The sequence below is a fragment of the Helianthus annuus genome, chromosome 10 (genome assembly GCF_002127325.2).
Source record: "Helianthus annuus cultivar XRQ/B chromosome 10, HanXRQr2.0-SUNRISE, whole genome shotgun sequence".
NCBI lineage: Eukaryota > Viridiplantae > Streptophyta > Magnoliopsida > Asterales > Asteraceae > Helianthus > Helianthus annuus.
In genome coordinates, this window is record NC_035442.2 from 119,596,058 (window position 1) to 119,612,795 (window position 16,738).

A 16,738-nucleotide genomic window follows, 5' to 3' on the forward strand; every position below is an offset into this window, starting at 1 on the left:
GACCTTTTTGGTCCCATTCCCAAAATCAAACCAGTTGAAACCATTAACCATATTTCAGATTCTGTACCTAAGACTTATGAAACTTCAAATGAGAAGCCAACATCGAAGGAGTCCATACAAACAGTCCCTGAGGCTCCCACTCCAAAGATGATACCTATGGACCCAAACGATCCATATTTCTTACCTCCAAGTCTTGGAATCCCAAATTTGGAGTATACCAGTTCTAACCCCATTCGTGATCCATAATATTCATTAACCATGGAATCCTTGGATTCCACTTTTGCAAAGGCTCCTAATATGGAAGATTTCGACTACCCACCAAAACCTTCAGTACCCGTACCGCACACAATGAACCAAGAAGAAAACTTTCAGAAATAAAATGAAGAAGAAACTCCTTTTGTTGTGTTTCATTTCTTTAGTAGTCCCTATAAGGACATATTTATCTTTTTAGTCCCTGCGTGGACGAGTTTATTTGTTTAAAACCCGTTTAGGGCATTATTGTAATTTTTAGGGCTTGTTATGAAGTTTCCTTTTTTGAAATTTACTTTGGCATTAAACATATACATATATAATATGTCCTAAATCAAAAATATCATTTCAATTTATCATTGCTCTGCCATTAAATCTCGAAAGAAAATCTTAAAGGTACAACCTAGCCTGTGTGTCATTAAGACATGGCCATGATGGTATAACCTTTTTAAGATAATAAATCATTGTTAACACCTAAGAACGTGTTAGCACTCCTGACAAGTGTGGTTCGAGAAAATCACACCAGTCATCCTTATATTGGATTCTTCTAATTCCTGATTCAGCCTAATGATCTAGAAATCATGACTTATATCATCCAATAAGATGATTATAAAATAAACATCCATTAGTGATGAAGTGCCTACGGGCCATATTTATTGTCCTTTGATACAAATGATAGTTGTAGTCTACGACTCTCTGTCAAGAAGGGTAATGAACTATGTTCAAACCTTAATGCCTCGATCCTATAAGATCATGGCTCATAAATTCAAAACTGTCCTTATGACAAGGCCTTTTTGTGCCATTTTAATATCCTAAATAATTTTTAACTGGATTATCTATAATGAAAAGTTTAAAATAAATCTGATTATCAAATTAACCAAATATGGTCTATTTATACCATGGTTATTGAAGTATCGAAAATGATGGTTCCATAATAGACTTCTAAACAAAATTATTGTTAACTATTTTCAGCATGCCTGAATCAGACGAAGTTAACAGTCATTCCGATATGAGGAATGATAATACAAGGATGAATGTAACGGCTGCAGATTTACAAACAATGATAGATAATGCTGTCACTCGAGCCATGGACAGACAGTTCAAAAAATCAAGTGGTACTCGCAGCAGGACCCAATCCGCACCTCATACAAAACCACCTCCCAAGACACATCCATCTCATAAGGACGATTCTCATCATTCGTCGAATTAGAGAAGTGTTCCATCCAAACGAATTGTGCTCAATCAAGAGCCACATGCCAAGACCTGTTCGTATAAATACTTTGTCTCTTGCAAGCCAAGGGACTTTACAGGAGAAAAAGGAGCCATTGATTGTATGACATGGCTCGATGAGATGGATACTGTAGTTGATATTAGTAGTTGTGTGGAACAGGACATTGTGAAGTTTGTTTCACAATCGTTTAAAGGTGAAGCATTGGCTTGGTGGAGGTCTCTAATCCAAGCCACTGGGAAGATCCCATTGTATAACTTGTCTTGGGAACAATTTGTGGCATTGATCAAGCAAAACTTGTTGGTACACAATGTCTATCGCCTATGTCATCAGTGTAGGTCGTGTCAGTAGCTTGTAATAGGGTTTAAAGTGTAAATGTTTAAGTTTATTTATGTTTTGTACCATTTCGCACGAAATGGAGATTGTAATGCCATTTCGTATGAAATGGACTTTGCCTTTTCGTGCGAAATGGATTTGTCATCTCGTGCGAAATGGATTCCCTATATATAGGGGTGTTGGGTTTTCCATTTCATAAGGTTCGGTGAAATCTCTCACGAAGTGCTGTCAAATTCTCTGCATGTATTAACGTCTAATAACAATGGAAAACCAGTTTAAAGTATATTTCTCTACTTCTACTCACATTCTAACACCGATTCAAGGTTACTAGATTGTTTCCTCCTCTCTAGTGACTTAGATTTGACTCAGACCGACTCATTTAGGTCGTATATTGATCCTACAAGTGGTATCAGAGCTTAGGATGAGTCAAATCGGCTGAATCAGTGCTTTGAATGGTTTAGAACTCTCTACTTCTACCTTTTCTTGGATTTTTTTAAACGATTCCACCGACAAAATGGACTGATCTTTGGATATAACGTGTAAAACACCATTTTAATCAATCCTTCAAAGTTCCAGACCTTAATTCGGACTAAAATCGATCAAAAAGTTTCAAAAACATCATTTTGTGTGAAAATGTATCATTTCGTGTGAAAATTGCGTCCACTCCGCACGTAATGAACCATTTCGTGTGAATTTTTACCAATTCGTTTGAAACTTTTGTCCAAGTCGCACGAATTGGACCATTTCGCTTGAAAATCCAAATTGTCTGTTCATTTCGCACGAATTGGAAGCTTTTTACTCATTTCGCATGAATTGACATTCCAATTCGTTTGAAATTGTCATTTCACTTGAAACATCATTTCGTTTGTGATCAGTTCGCTTGAAAACAGTCCATTTCGTTTGAGATCCATTCCGTTTGAAAATCCAAATTGTGTGGAAGTCATTTCGCTTGAAAATTAATTTTTCAAAAACTTAGAAAATTTTCAGAAACTGTTTTCATCATTTAAAATGGAGAACCAAGAATTTTATAACATGTTTTTCGGAGGAGGAATGACAACATCTCAAACTCCAGTAAGTATTGTACAGAACGTAAACATGGAGAACGAGCTTGGTACAATGCAAAAGCCACTAAAATTAATGAACATTGACGAATATTCAGGGTGGTCAGAGAGGTTTAAAACCTGGGTACAGGAAAATCATTTTGAGTGTTGGATGAAAATTGAGTCAAAGTATGTACCTCCAACGAATGGAGCGGGTATTGAGAAAACAATAGGTAGCTTATGTAACACCCCAACCCAGAAGGGTTGACGTGTCACTCTTACAAATATCAAATCCAAAAGCTAGTCCATAACATTAAATCGAAAGGATCCTAATTACAGTTTATGATATAACAAAAATTAAATAATATTGCTTGTCCTTCAACTTGGGTTTAACGTTCCTCACTGATTTCCCAGGTCTCCCAAATTTCCTGTTATCAAATACGAAAAACACAAAAAGAAAACTACGGTTGAGCCAAAAATTGCTCAGTAACGGAGAAAGCAATAGTATAAAAAAAACTCAGTGGAAATCAAAACATAATGGAGCGGAGACTGAACTGAAACAGGTACTGAAACAGGAGGACAGATACGGACACATTAAAGATACTGAATTGACACGATACTGAACTAACAAATACACTGGTACGAATACAAAATACAATATCGAGTACAAGACCGGTGCGAAAACTAATACGAAAACTTGTTCAAAAACTAATACGGGACTGTATGAAAACTGATTCAGAACAAATACGGCGTTGGTTCCGAAATGATACGAAAACTAAAGTCATACTAAACCCAATTGAAACACCTATGAAGACCGATACATCGTTGATCATGAAGAATAAAACAATTTTCTTTTATAAACAATTTTTGTTTTAGACCTCGTTTAAAAACTTTATGATTTTCAAACATGGTATCTGGCAAAACTAATTACCTTTAGTAAACGTTCAGATTTAAATCGAATGCTAGTTCTTTATGAGATTTCATGACCGGATGTTGTTTGACGAAATACTATTTCCATAATATCTGAAAGATTTATATCTAAGTACCAAATAATTTAGATAATTGGATTTCAAAACAAAACAAAATAACTAAATCCTTAAATATTTAATGTTATAACACGATGCGTAAAACGATACGGAAACAAAAACGGATACGCAAGTCAAAACAGAAGCAATACAAGGTGCTAAGACAGACTGAAGCAAAAAACAAGGTCATCTAATACAGAAATAAACCCAAAATCAAGAATAGATCCATAATCAGATACTAACATAATCGGAAACTGAACATGTTAGAAACGTAATCTAATACACGATCAGAACCATAGTCAGAGCATAATCAGATACACACGTAACTTATCAGAACGTAATCAGAAACGGAACATATTCACATACGGAATCATATATTGACTTACACGATAGATTTATATCAACAAAATAAACCGTGTAACATAGAAGCACCCAGAGCCACAAACAGACTGGTACACAGGTAGCTACACTATGTACCTATGAGATGGTGAGTGTGGCGTACACCCATTATTCCATCTCTCACACACAAACAAACTCAAACTCAAACTCAGAGCTAAGATCGATCTATACGCCTCTAGGGGCCAAGTGCTACACAAGCACATGCTAGAGACGCCGTGAACTTTTATTACGCACTGTCACGAAAAGTGCCATGCCGTTTACGCCCAACGGCAAGCCAGACGCTCGGGTGACAGAGTACAAAAGCTAAGGCCATGTAAATAACTTACAGACAATTGAAATAATACTAACAGGAACATGCGACCATGAGTACAAGTCTGAGGTATGGCATGCTACAACACACTAATTTTCATATAAACAATACCAGACTGATTCTGATTCTAATAACGCATCACATATCAAACGGATAACATGAATAAACAAAAATCCGTACTACGAAGTGACGAATACGATTAAATAAAAATAATACAATGATGAGAACACCAAAGAATCCGTACTCGTAGGAGGAACCGAAATATATACTATGATGAAAAAGGAACATGATCCGTACTACAAAGTAACGGATACAGATTTATACTAAGATGGTAGGACCAATGAATCTGTACCAAAGAGTAACGAAGACAAATAGATAAATAAAGTTATACTGCGATAAAAAAATCACGGATCCATACCACAAGGTAATGGATACAAACAATAATACTACGATGTCAAGGACTAGGATCCGTACCGTAAGTTATACTATGATGTTATACTATGATGAAAAAGAAAAAGGATCCGTACCTTAGTTTAGCATGTAAGCAAAAATCAAGAATCGAGTCGTCCGCAAATCATATGCAAGCCTAAAACCCGTATTTACGAGATTAATTAATATTATATAACTTATTTAAAATAAAAGATCTTTCGTTGAATTTCTCCAACGACCCCTGATTAAACTTACCTAACATACATGCTTTGTTAACATATGCTTTCGGGTTACACTTACCATAATTTTTTTAGTCAGAAAAAAAAAATAATAAATACAAATATACTTTTTTTTAATCTTTCTTAACGTTATTTGCATATAGAATTTTAGAACAATAAACATATAAATTTACATCTTTACTTACTAAAATATATCTTTTTAAAGTTTGAGATAATTTAGGATATAACTGACACAAACTTAACATTAACTTTTATTTGTTTTAGTAGATACTAAATTAGATGTAGGTCAAATGATTTGTTTGATATCCCTTCTTTCATCGATAATCATACACACATATATAAAATTACACATAACACACAAACAACTCACACATACATAGCCATGCACATACAATCTGATCACACACACATCGCAACATACACACACATCACACACGCACACTCATCCAAATACACACGCACTCACAACACATATAACATGCACACACACACAACTCAAACACATGTAGACACACATAAGCTTACTCGACGGCAGAAGTTAACTTATCGGAACCCTCATGGGTCACCGGTGAACGAACCTAAACCGAAACCCAACCCAAATCGTAAGCGTTAGCCGAACAATCAAACAAACAAAGGTTATCTATTCGTGTACCTTCCAGGTTGGAATCACGAGGTGGGTACGACGGCGGTGGCGGTGTGTGTGGTGGCTGAAAGCACGGCGACGTTTGAACCCGGTGTGCCCACGGTGGTACAAGGTGGCGGAGTCAGTGGTTTGCGGTGGACTCGGAACAGGGGCGGCGGCTGAACGCGGTGGTTGTGCGGCGGTCCTTATGGTGGCTGGTGATTCAAGGTTATTGTTATTTGATTTTGGTTATGGGTATAGAACAGATCATAAGTTTGATTGTGTACCACTCTCTCTATATATATAGTTCAATTCTATAGTTAGTTTAATAGGTTGTACTGTCTTGGATAGTGAAGCAAGAAACAAAGCATGGTCATTGACTATTTTACTCTTTGAAATGAAGTGTAGAAAAAAAAAAAGAAATGATGGAGGTATAGTCTGATCCCTTGATGTGCACGATAGAGAAATAAGATGGCGACAAAGCATGTGATTGTATTTTTTTTTTTTTTTGGCATTGTACAAACATATCTAGTGTCATAATAATAGTTATAGGTTGGAAAAGATTACGTAAATGAAATGTTATATAAGTGGTATATATACTCTTAAGATTTTCAACACCATATTTAAATTTAGGCAATGTATACACATACTTGTTACGTATGTACGCATTAATTTACCTTTATAAAGAAATCACAATTAGTTGTTCAACTCCTATTAAATTATCAATTCAAAATATCGCAACTTTAATGATAATTATTATTAATATTATTACTATTATTACTATTATTACTATTATGGTTTAGAAATTTCGAGTATTACAATTCTTCCCCTCTAAAAAAAATTCGGCCTCGAAATTGTAAGATGCGGATAACCACTATGGACATAATTTAGATCACATATAAGCATAAGTGAAACATTACACATTAGCGGAAAAAAAACACTTAGTTACAAAAAGGGCGCGTAAACTGGGACTTAAACAATTCGAAGGTCGTACATGATTATAACACGTTGAAGCTCGGTATACTAAGACGAAAACAAATTTGGATAATGAGAGCGGATCGTGTCTTCTAATTCCCATGTAGCTTCACGATCAGAATAGATCTTCCAGAGAGTTGCAATAAAAAATAAAAAAAAAGAATAACTTTCTTACTCATAATATGCTCATGACGTTTTAGATGCGGATTCTTTTTCGGAAGAAAAGTCTTCCAAAATCGGATGAAGGGAATAGTTCATATGTAACAAGTAATGGTTATATGCCCTTAGAAAGGATGTGTGAAAGACGTTATGCATGAACGATAGCTGAGAAGAGACAGTGGCAAACGATAAGAAATATCATAGACTACGTTAGGGATCTCAATGGTCTAACGAATACACGACAAGTTCCTCTTTGATTTCAAAATGACGTAAGAATAACTTGGTCACCAATATTTAACTCCAACTTCTGATGCTTTTGGTCTGTTTCGCTTCTAAATTGACTATGATGTTTTGTTAACCACTCTTGGGCGGTAGAAACTTTCCCATTGTGGATCATTGTTACGCCCACCTTTATACCTTCCTAAATGAGATATTACCATACTATAATTTAACAAAAATCGGGCATGACCCGTTCGTATTATGAACAATTCCCTGTAAGACTAACTTGTAATAACTTAAAAATACAACACAGTGGAAAATATGAACCCAAAATTTCGTTCTTTAATAGACAAAGTACTTACAGGAAAGTTTGAATACCAAATGTCATACACTCATTAAAAAGGATTTACCATGTTCCATTACATTAATACTTCGGACCTACATTTGTTAAACTATGTGACCGATCCTTCCCGTACAATCCTTTGCTCTTGACTCGATCTTCAATCTTTCTATCCTTCATAATGATGCTAAATCCACGCAACCTGCATTCACCACATACATGTACATCGGTTAGATTTAATGACATCATTCCTAAACTAAACACACATGACCAATAACCAGTCCGCGTTCCTTCTTCCCATACTGATCCTTACGAATGTGCTTTCCATTTACATTCGTGCACTTCAATTCCTTAACCTTGGTAAAGACATTAATAGAGTACCTGCAATCACCTTTTCATACTCAAGTCAACGGTTTAGTAACTTAACGCTTCCACTTATTTAAGTTGTACGAACACATACCCAAGTTCCGTTCGCTCATAAGCAATGAATCCTACTTCAAACGCAAGCACAAACACGTATCTATTCATAGACGTGAACTTCCACGCGTGATTACATACCCACGTACAAACGTACAACCCTTATAAATCACTTAAATCATCCCAACGTTTACTAAGGTATGCTGATTACAAGCTTCCATACAAATAGACCACGTACATACATTATAAACTGCACAATTCTACACTATTTTAACAGCTCGATATGCATAAAAACTGCACTATTTTAATAGCAATACACAGCACAATTCTGCACTATTTTGGCAGCTCAAAATGCATAAAAACTGCACTACTTTAACAACAATAAACAGCACAATTCTGCACTATTTTGGCAGCTCAAAATGCATAAAAACTGCACTATTTTAACAACAATAAACATGACAATTCTGCACTATTTTGGCAGCTCAAAATGCATAAAAACTGCACTATTTTAACAACAATTAACATGAAAATTCTGCACTATTTTGGCAGCTCAAAATGCATAAAAACTGCACTCTTTTAACAACAATTAACATGAAAATTCTGCACTATTTTGGCAGCTCAAAGTGCATAAAAACTGCACTAACATGAAAATTCTGCACAATTTTGGCAGCTCAAAGTGCATAAAAACTGCACTATTTTAACAACAATTAACATGAAAATTCTGCATTGTTTTGGCAGCTCAAAGTGCATAAAAACTGCACTATTTTAACAACAATTAACATGAAAATTCTGCATTGTTTTGGCAGCTCAAAGTGCATAAAAACTGCACTATTTTAACAACAATTAACATGAAAATTCTGCATTGTTTTCACATCTTTATATGCATAAAAACTACACTAATATACTCTTATTTTAACCCGTTCGGTCTTCTTAGCGAATACCATCACCTCCAGTAACCGAATCCTAAATAAACTTAGATTACCATACTTAAGTGACTCGCATATAGCCTTCCTAAAATGGTGTAGGAAGTGATTCAGAAATCACGTCCTTAACGCTCCTTACTTGTTACCAATGTCAATAAAGCATCTTGCATAATTGCTAACATTTATCATACAAATAACCTCTTTTACTACTAAGGAAGGAGTCGAGGAGTTTACTTACCTCGTGCGTCCGAATTTACACATAGCTGCCGTGTTTACCTTCGACCCGTAGCGCTTCCATATTTGTGCCTCTATTTAAATGACTCCTATCCATACATGTCATCATAATTGTAACACGGTTAGCTTACAAACATTCATTCATTCGGCTTTCAAATCATGCAATATTTGACTTTCGTTAGCTTATTAACGCATATAAGGGATATGTATCATCATACTTTATTACTACCGAACATAACACATCAACTAGCAAGTTCATAATGCAATAGTTTCTCGCATACAACTTTTACCTTTTGAAACTCCAATCCTATACATAATCCACTCTCATTTAAACTATGCCATTCACTTACATAACTATTGCATCCACATATAGTTTGCATTCCATAACACTTTTTACAAAAGATCAATTCCATAATTTCCACATACAACACAAGACTTCCTAATTCATTCAAAATTTATAAAATTAACCATTCAAGCATTTAATCGAACACTTGGTGTGCATATAACAACCTTAGCACTAAGTACAAGTGTTTTATGCATAACTTCTCTAGTAGTCTTCACAACTTTTATCAATCAAAATCACATAATTCATTCATAGTAAAACCCTAGGAGTTCATCAATTTTACTAGTACTCATACATTCATCATCATAATATTCAATCTATGGAACTACAAGATCACCAAACTACTAGATTAAGTGGGTTTTGCCTAATCCATGCTCATATTCAAAATTTAACATCTATTGATGTTTTGACAACCCTAGCAACCATTATTCATACCAAATTTCTGCATTACATACCCGAATTATAATAGACCCACAAAATCAAACATCACAAAATTGCAAATTTCGACTTACTTGATGTTCGGTATGCTTAGATGATCGCCATTCTTAGTTCATGCATTCAACTAGGCTTCAATTCCCCTTTCTATTTGATAGATTTTGGTGTTCTAGGGTTTGACCCCTTTCTTTCTCTTCTTCTGATCGAACACACGCCCAGGTGTGTGGTTTAAGGGTTATCATTATTATTATTTTTTTTTTTGTTTATATTCTATCTTTTCCTTTTGTCCATATCAACCCCTCATGTTTACCATTGTTCATAATTTACCCAATTCCTATTCTTATTTGTTTAAACCAAACATTTAACTTGGTTTGATAACCTAGTTACTGCATCTCCTTCTTTTAAACGTGATAACATATTAACAACTAGATAATTTGAATTTTGGGGCGTTACAAATCTACCCCCCTAAAGAAGGTTTCGTCCCGAAACCTCTTTCTTTTCTTCTACAACCCGTCTAGTCTTATTCTTCGTTCGTCCACTTATTCAAGTTACATTGGACGACTTACATAACTATTTTGTGAGGAATTGGTTAATCACACATCCCATAGTCCATAATTTGAAACTAGCATCATGACATATTATTTATACTTATCAAGATTTTAAATTTCCTTGCGAAAACCAATCCCTAGTCATCATTAATTTATTCATTTCCGCATACAATCTCGTTCACTCATACACATTAAGCATATCGTACCTATTCATATGGAGGTACTTTTTCAGTGATAGCGTAAAATTTTCATAAACTCATCCAATCTTTCCTTACAAATATTCTAGATGTGTCACTTATTTCATTCGTTCGCATACATAACTTCCCACACATTCATCATTAAAACATGATAGTTGTCTTGAATTTCCTAGCTTCATAATCAGCTTGGGGTGTTCCTAGTGTTTAATGAATGCTAGAACTGAATTAAGGACCTTAGCCTAATAAACAAACAATTTCAGCATAAGCAGATAAGGGGGACCCGTCGCCGACAGCACATGGTGCACTGCCGACGGGCTCGGGAAGGTCCCGTCGCTGAACATTACCCGTAGACAGACAGTTAGCGCGTCGGGTGGAGGGGTGTCGTCGCCGACGGCATAAAGGCCGTCGCCGACGGGCTCTCTGGTGTACAGACGCTGTTTGACCAAAATTTTTGTTCCCGGGTCCTTTTTCCAACCTGAAATGGTCTCGGGCAGTCCCGAAACCTTCCATAACATCCCATAACGTCCCAACCCAGGTTATAATAGTAATTTATCCATAACCCATTTCCGTTTTCATCTAAAAGCATAGCTCGAAATCCTTAATTCACTTACTTGCGTGGCGCTTAGAAACGAACACACTTTCACGAGAGCGTAGGTTTGAGAGATTCGAGCATCGTACATTTATATATTAAATAATTTGCTAACCTTACTACCTTGGTGCAGTACTTGAACATGCAGCAACGAGTCGGTCCTCTTCGTCACCATCCATACCATGTTTCGTATTGACCTTGTTCATCCGTGTGACGAGCTTTCGCTTATGAACATTATTTCATTGACCTTGATAGGTTTATCACACTATGATATCTGCCATACTCATTATAAGATTGGGGATTATCACATTTCATTCAAATTCATTTAAACATGATTTTTATTACTTCTCCTTGTTTACATATTACTACTTTCAAGATTCTTTTTAAAGCACTAATGTGTTAAACCTATTCATAATGGGTCAATACATGACCATTTCTTAATATATCATTCTCATTGTTTGACCCGTTCTTGACGGGTAAATACATAATCATTATTTCGTAATTCTATAACTCATTTGGTGTACTACACTACACATTTCATTTCTTCTCTAGCACTCCCTTGGTTTGAAACTAAATTATTTCTCAGCTTTTGCAGTTTGACTTTTCAAGGTCAACTGCCACTTATTTCGTATTATATACATGCGTATCGAAGTACACGTTTGTACTCCTTTTCAATTCAAACATGCTTACGATCTCATAGCTTCACTGTTTCAGTGTTTTCTTGCAAACACTTACCCTTCCCGTTTTAAAGGTTAGTCATAATACTTATTTCGCTTAAAATACCAACATTTTAGTTCCATTCGCTTATATACTTTCATTTCTTCTACGCATTCGATTACCCAATTAAATGGGTAATGGCATATACTCTCGTAATGAGATTCTAGCATACCACTTACGACCCGGTAACATCGGGTTAATTGCTTTCAACATAAATCTTTCGTTCTATCCATATAACGGGTTGAACTTCATACATTTGTTATTGCATTCACGACCACCCGTTCTAAACGGATGGTACCTTATCCTTACTCGACTTGTTCAACTTGAACCGGTCGCCTTGCATAGCTTATCATAACCTTCTTTAGCATAACCAAATCCGCAAGGGATTTGCATCATTCACATCTTTCATTCCTTGAAGCCGTCTCGCGGATTCAAACTTTGCATTCATATCTTGTTGATCCGTACTCTTTTTTTTTACGGATTCAACATTCTTCATTCTCATCACTTATACTTTTTACTCTTACGTAGTATCCTCAGTTTCCCGAGAGTCTTATTACCCATTCCACCCGCACGCCCACCTGCTACCCAGTTCTACCAGACATACCTGCGATAATTACCATGGTCTCACGAACGTCATATGCTTCTTGCGTACTAGCCAGGTGCGCAATCCACGTACTAATTTCGTGCCTTCGTGTAATCATCGCCTTATGTCCTAGAAATGGGTTTCAGTTTCGTGCATATTTCTAAAACTTCCCCAAGACCACATCGTTGTCTTTCGTTTAATAATTACCCTCCCAAGGAGATCTCTTCCTTTTTCTTTTAACATCGGCACCCATACTATTAGTAGCGTGTACCTGGGGTTAATTTGCCTATTTGCATCTTTGCCCGCCTTAGCATTCATCCTATTCTGCATTCACGGACCCTCCCCTTCAATCACTTATGCCTACCTTGCACATACAAAACCGTTAGTTTCTTCATTCACATGCATAAATACATACTTACATTCGCTTCTGCCCTTAGATCTTGATCGAGTCCTAGATTGTACGGGTTCCTTGTCACACGAGCACACAGGTTTGAGTTCAAGTACTACCTTCTCATACTTGATTTCTCTCAAACCAGGGCTCTGATACCAACTTGTTACGCCCACCTTTATACCTTCCTAAATGAGATATTACCATACTATAATTTAACAAAAATCGGGCATGACCCGTTCGTATTATGAACAATTCCCTGTAAGACTAACTTGTAATAACTTAAAAATACAACACAGCGGAAAATATGAACCCAAAATTTCGTTCTTTAATAGACATAGTACTTACAGGAAAGTTTGAATACCAAATGTCATACACTCATTAAAAAGGATTTACCACGTTCCATTACATTAATACTTCGGACAGTGACCGATCCTTCCCGTACAATCCTTTGCTCTTGACTCGATCTTCAATCTTTCTATCCTTCATAATGATGCTAAATCCACGCAACCTGCATTCACCACATACATGTGCATCGGTTAGATTTAATGACATCATTCCTAAACTAAACACACATGATCAATAACCAGTCCGCGTTCCTTCTTCCCATACTGATCCTTACGAATGTGCTTTCCATTTACATTCGTGCACTTCAATTCCTTAACCTTGGTAAAGACATTAATAGAGTACCTGCAATCACCTTTTCATACTCAAGTCAACGGTTTAGTAACTTAACACTTCCACTTATTTAAGTTGTACGAACACATACCCAAGTTCCGTTCGCTCATAAGCAATGAATCCTACTTCAAACGCAGGCACAAACACACATGTATTCATAGACGTGAACTTCCACACGTGATTACATACCCACGTACACACGTACAACCCTTATAAATCACTTAAATCATCCCAAGGTTTACTAAGGTATGCTGATTACAAGCTTCCATACAAATAGACCACGTACATACATTATAAACTGCACAATTCTACACTATTTTAACAGCTCGATATGCATAAAAACTGCACTATTTTAATAGCAATACACAGCACAATTCTGCACTATTTTGGCAGCTCAAAATGCATAAAAACTGCACTATTTTAACAACAATAAACAGCACAATTCTGCACTATTTTGGCAGCTCAAAATGCATAAAAACTGCACTATTTTAACAACAATAAACATGACAATTCTACACTATTTTGGCAGCTCAAAATGCATAAAAACTGCACTATTTTAATAACAATTAACATGAAAATTCTGCACTATTTTGGTAGCTCAAAATGCATAAAAATTGCACTATTTTAACAACAATTAACATGAAAATTCTGCACTATTTTGGCAGCTCAAAGTGCATAAAAACTGCACTATTTTAACAACAATTAACATGAAAATTTTGCACTATTTTGGCAGCTCAAAGTGCATAAAAACTGCACTATTTTAACAACAATTAACATGAAAATTCTGCATTGTTTTGGCAGCTCAAAGTGCATAAAAACTGCACTATTTTAACAACAATTAACATGAAAATTCTGCATTGTTTTCACATCTTTATATGCATAAAAACTACCCTAATATACTCTTATTTTAACCCGTTCGGTCTTCTTAGCGAATACCATCACCTCCAATAACCGAATCAAAAATAAACTTAGATTACTATACTTAAGTGACTCGCATATAGCCTTCCTAAAATGGTGTAGGAAGTGATTCAGAAATCACGTCCTTAATGTTCCTTACTTGTTACCAATGTCAATAAAGCATCTTGCATAATTGCTAACATTTATCATACAAATAACCTCTTTTACTACTAAGGAAGGAGTCGAGGAGTTTACTTACCTCGTGCGTCCGAATTTACACATAGCTTCCGTGTTTACCTTCAACCCGTAGCGCTTCCATATTTGTGCCTCTATTGACATGACTCATATCCATACATGTCATCATAATTGTAACACGGTTAGCTTACAAACATTCGTTCATTCGGCTTTCAAATCATGTAATATTTGACTTTCGTTAGCTTATTAAAGCATATAAGGGATATGTATCGTCATACTTTATTACTACCGAACATAACACATCAACTAGCAAGTTCATAATGCAATAGTTTCTCGCATACAACTTTTACCTTTTTAAACTTCAATCCTATACATAATCCACTCTCTTTTAAACTATGCCATTCACTTACATAACTATTCCATTCACATATAGTTTGCATTCCATAACACTTTTTACAAAAGATCAATTCCATAATTTCCACATACAACACAAGACTTCCTAATTCATTCAAAATTTATAAAATTAACCATTCAAGCATTTAATCGAACACTTGGTGTGCATATAACAACCTTAGCACTAAGTACAAGTGTTTTATGCATAACTTCTCTAGTAGTCTTCACAACTTTTATCAATCAAAATCACATAATTCATTCATAGTAAAACCCTAGGAGTTCATCAATTTTACTAGTACTCATATATTCATCATCATAATATTCAATCTATGGAACTACAAGATCACCAAATTACTAGATTAAGTGGGTTTTGCCTAATCCATGCTCATATTCAAAATTTAACATCTATTGATGTTTTGACAACCCTAGCAACCATTATTCATACCAGATTTCTGCATTACATACCCGAATTATACTAGACCCACAAAATCAAACATCACAAAATTGCAAATTTCGACTTACTTGATGTTGGGTATGCTTAGATGATCGCCATTCTTAGTCATTCAACTAGGCTTCAATTCCCCTTTCAATTTGATAGATTTTGGTGTTCTAGGGTTTGACCCCTTTCTTTCTCTTCTTCTGATCGAACACACGCCCAGGTGTGTGGTTTAAGGGTTATCATTATTATTATTTTTTTTTTGTTTATATTCTATCTTTTCCTTTTGTCCATATCAACCCCTCATGTTTACCATTGTTCATAATTTACCCAATTCCTATTCTTATTTGTTTAAACCAAGCATTTAACTTGGTTTGATAACCTAGTTATTGCATCTCCTTCTTTTAAACGTGATAACATATTAACAACTAGATAATTTGAATTTTGGGGTGTTATAATCAGAATGGTATGTTTTGACAGACTGTCGATCTGAGGATGAAATGCGGTGCTGAGTTTCCATATGGTGCCTAAAACAGCTAACCTTTCCAAGAAATGAGAAGTGAACCATGGAACTTGATGCGAAACAATTGGGACTAGGGTACGATACGACATGGTGCAACATGAATCAAATCAGTACAAAGAATGACACAAATAGAAAAATCCACAAACTCTGAGTAATCATCGAATGCTCATCGAAAAACCCATAGTTTCTTAACATTAGACAGGTGAAGAGGGCATGGCCTTACGATAATAGGATACGCACATCATAAGTATGTAGACACCTAACATCGAAGAACGAGCTTTGAATTTTCAGAGAATGTTAAGAACCATGGAATTTTAGGAGTTAAAAAAACAACATTCACATAGACATCAACCTGCATAACAGGAATCCTAAAGCGCACATATGTACTTGTAACTCGATTACGTTCATGCTCGTAATTGTCGATTACCTTATGAAAGTGCCCTTAAAGTACTCTCATTCTGCACCTTAATGACTAACCCAGATTTATAGTGAAAGGAAAAGTGATAGGAGAAAATGAATCGTATTTAATTGCAGTAATCAGAAAAGATAACTAGACGATAACAAAAGCATGTGTCAATTTTGGTAGGAACTATAACATATGTAGTAAAACATGTCTTGAAGCGCGCAAGGTAGTACGGTCCTTGTGGCGCGTCGTCGAGTTCGCTCGATGTC

General features: G+C 35.6%; 2 long non-coding RNA genes across 3 annotated transcripts; both read right to left on the reverse strand.

Annotated features, from left to right (window-relative positions):
• Positions 1–7,550: 7,550 nt before the first annotated feature.
• On the reverse strand, positions 7,551–10,143 carry LOC110884836. Its single transcript, XR_004870208.1, has 2 exons — positions 10,000–10,143; positions 7,551–9,233 (listed from the first exon to the last, which is right to left on the reverse strand). It is a non-coding gene; the product is annotated as an uncharacterized LOC110884836 (long non-coding RNA).
• Positions 10,144–13,252: 3,109 nt separating this feature from the next.
• On the reverse strand, positions 13,253–15,743 carry LOC110884837. Of its 2 annotated transcripts, none has more exons than XR_004870207.1 (2): positions 15,630–15,743; positions 13,253–14,848 (listed from the first exon to the last, which is right to left on the reverse strand). It is a non-coding gene; the product is annotated as an uncharacterized LOC110884837 (long non-coding RNA). The 2 variants fall into 2 exon arrangements; XR_004870206.1 differs by having other exon boundaries at positions 13,253–14,860.
• Between the last annotated feature and the right edge of the window lie 995 nt (positions 15,744–16,738).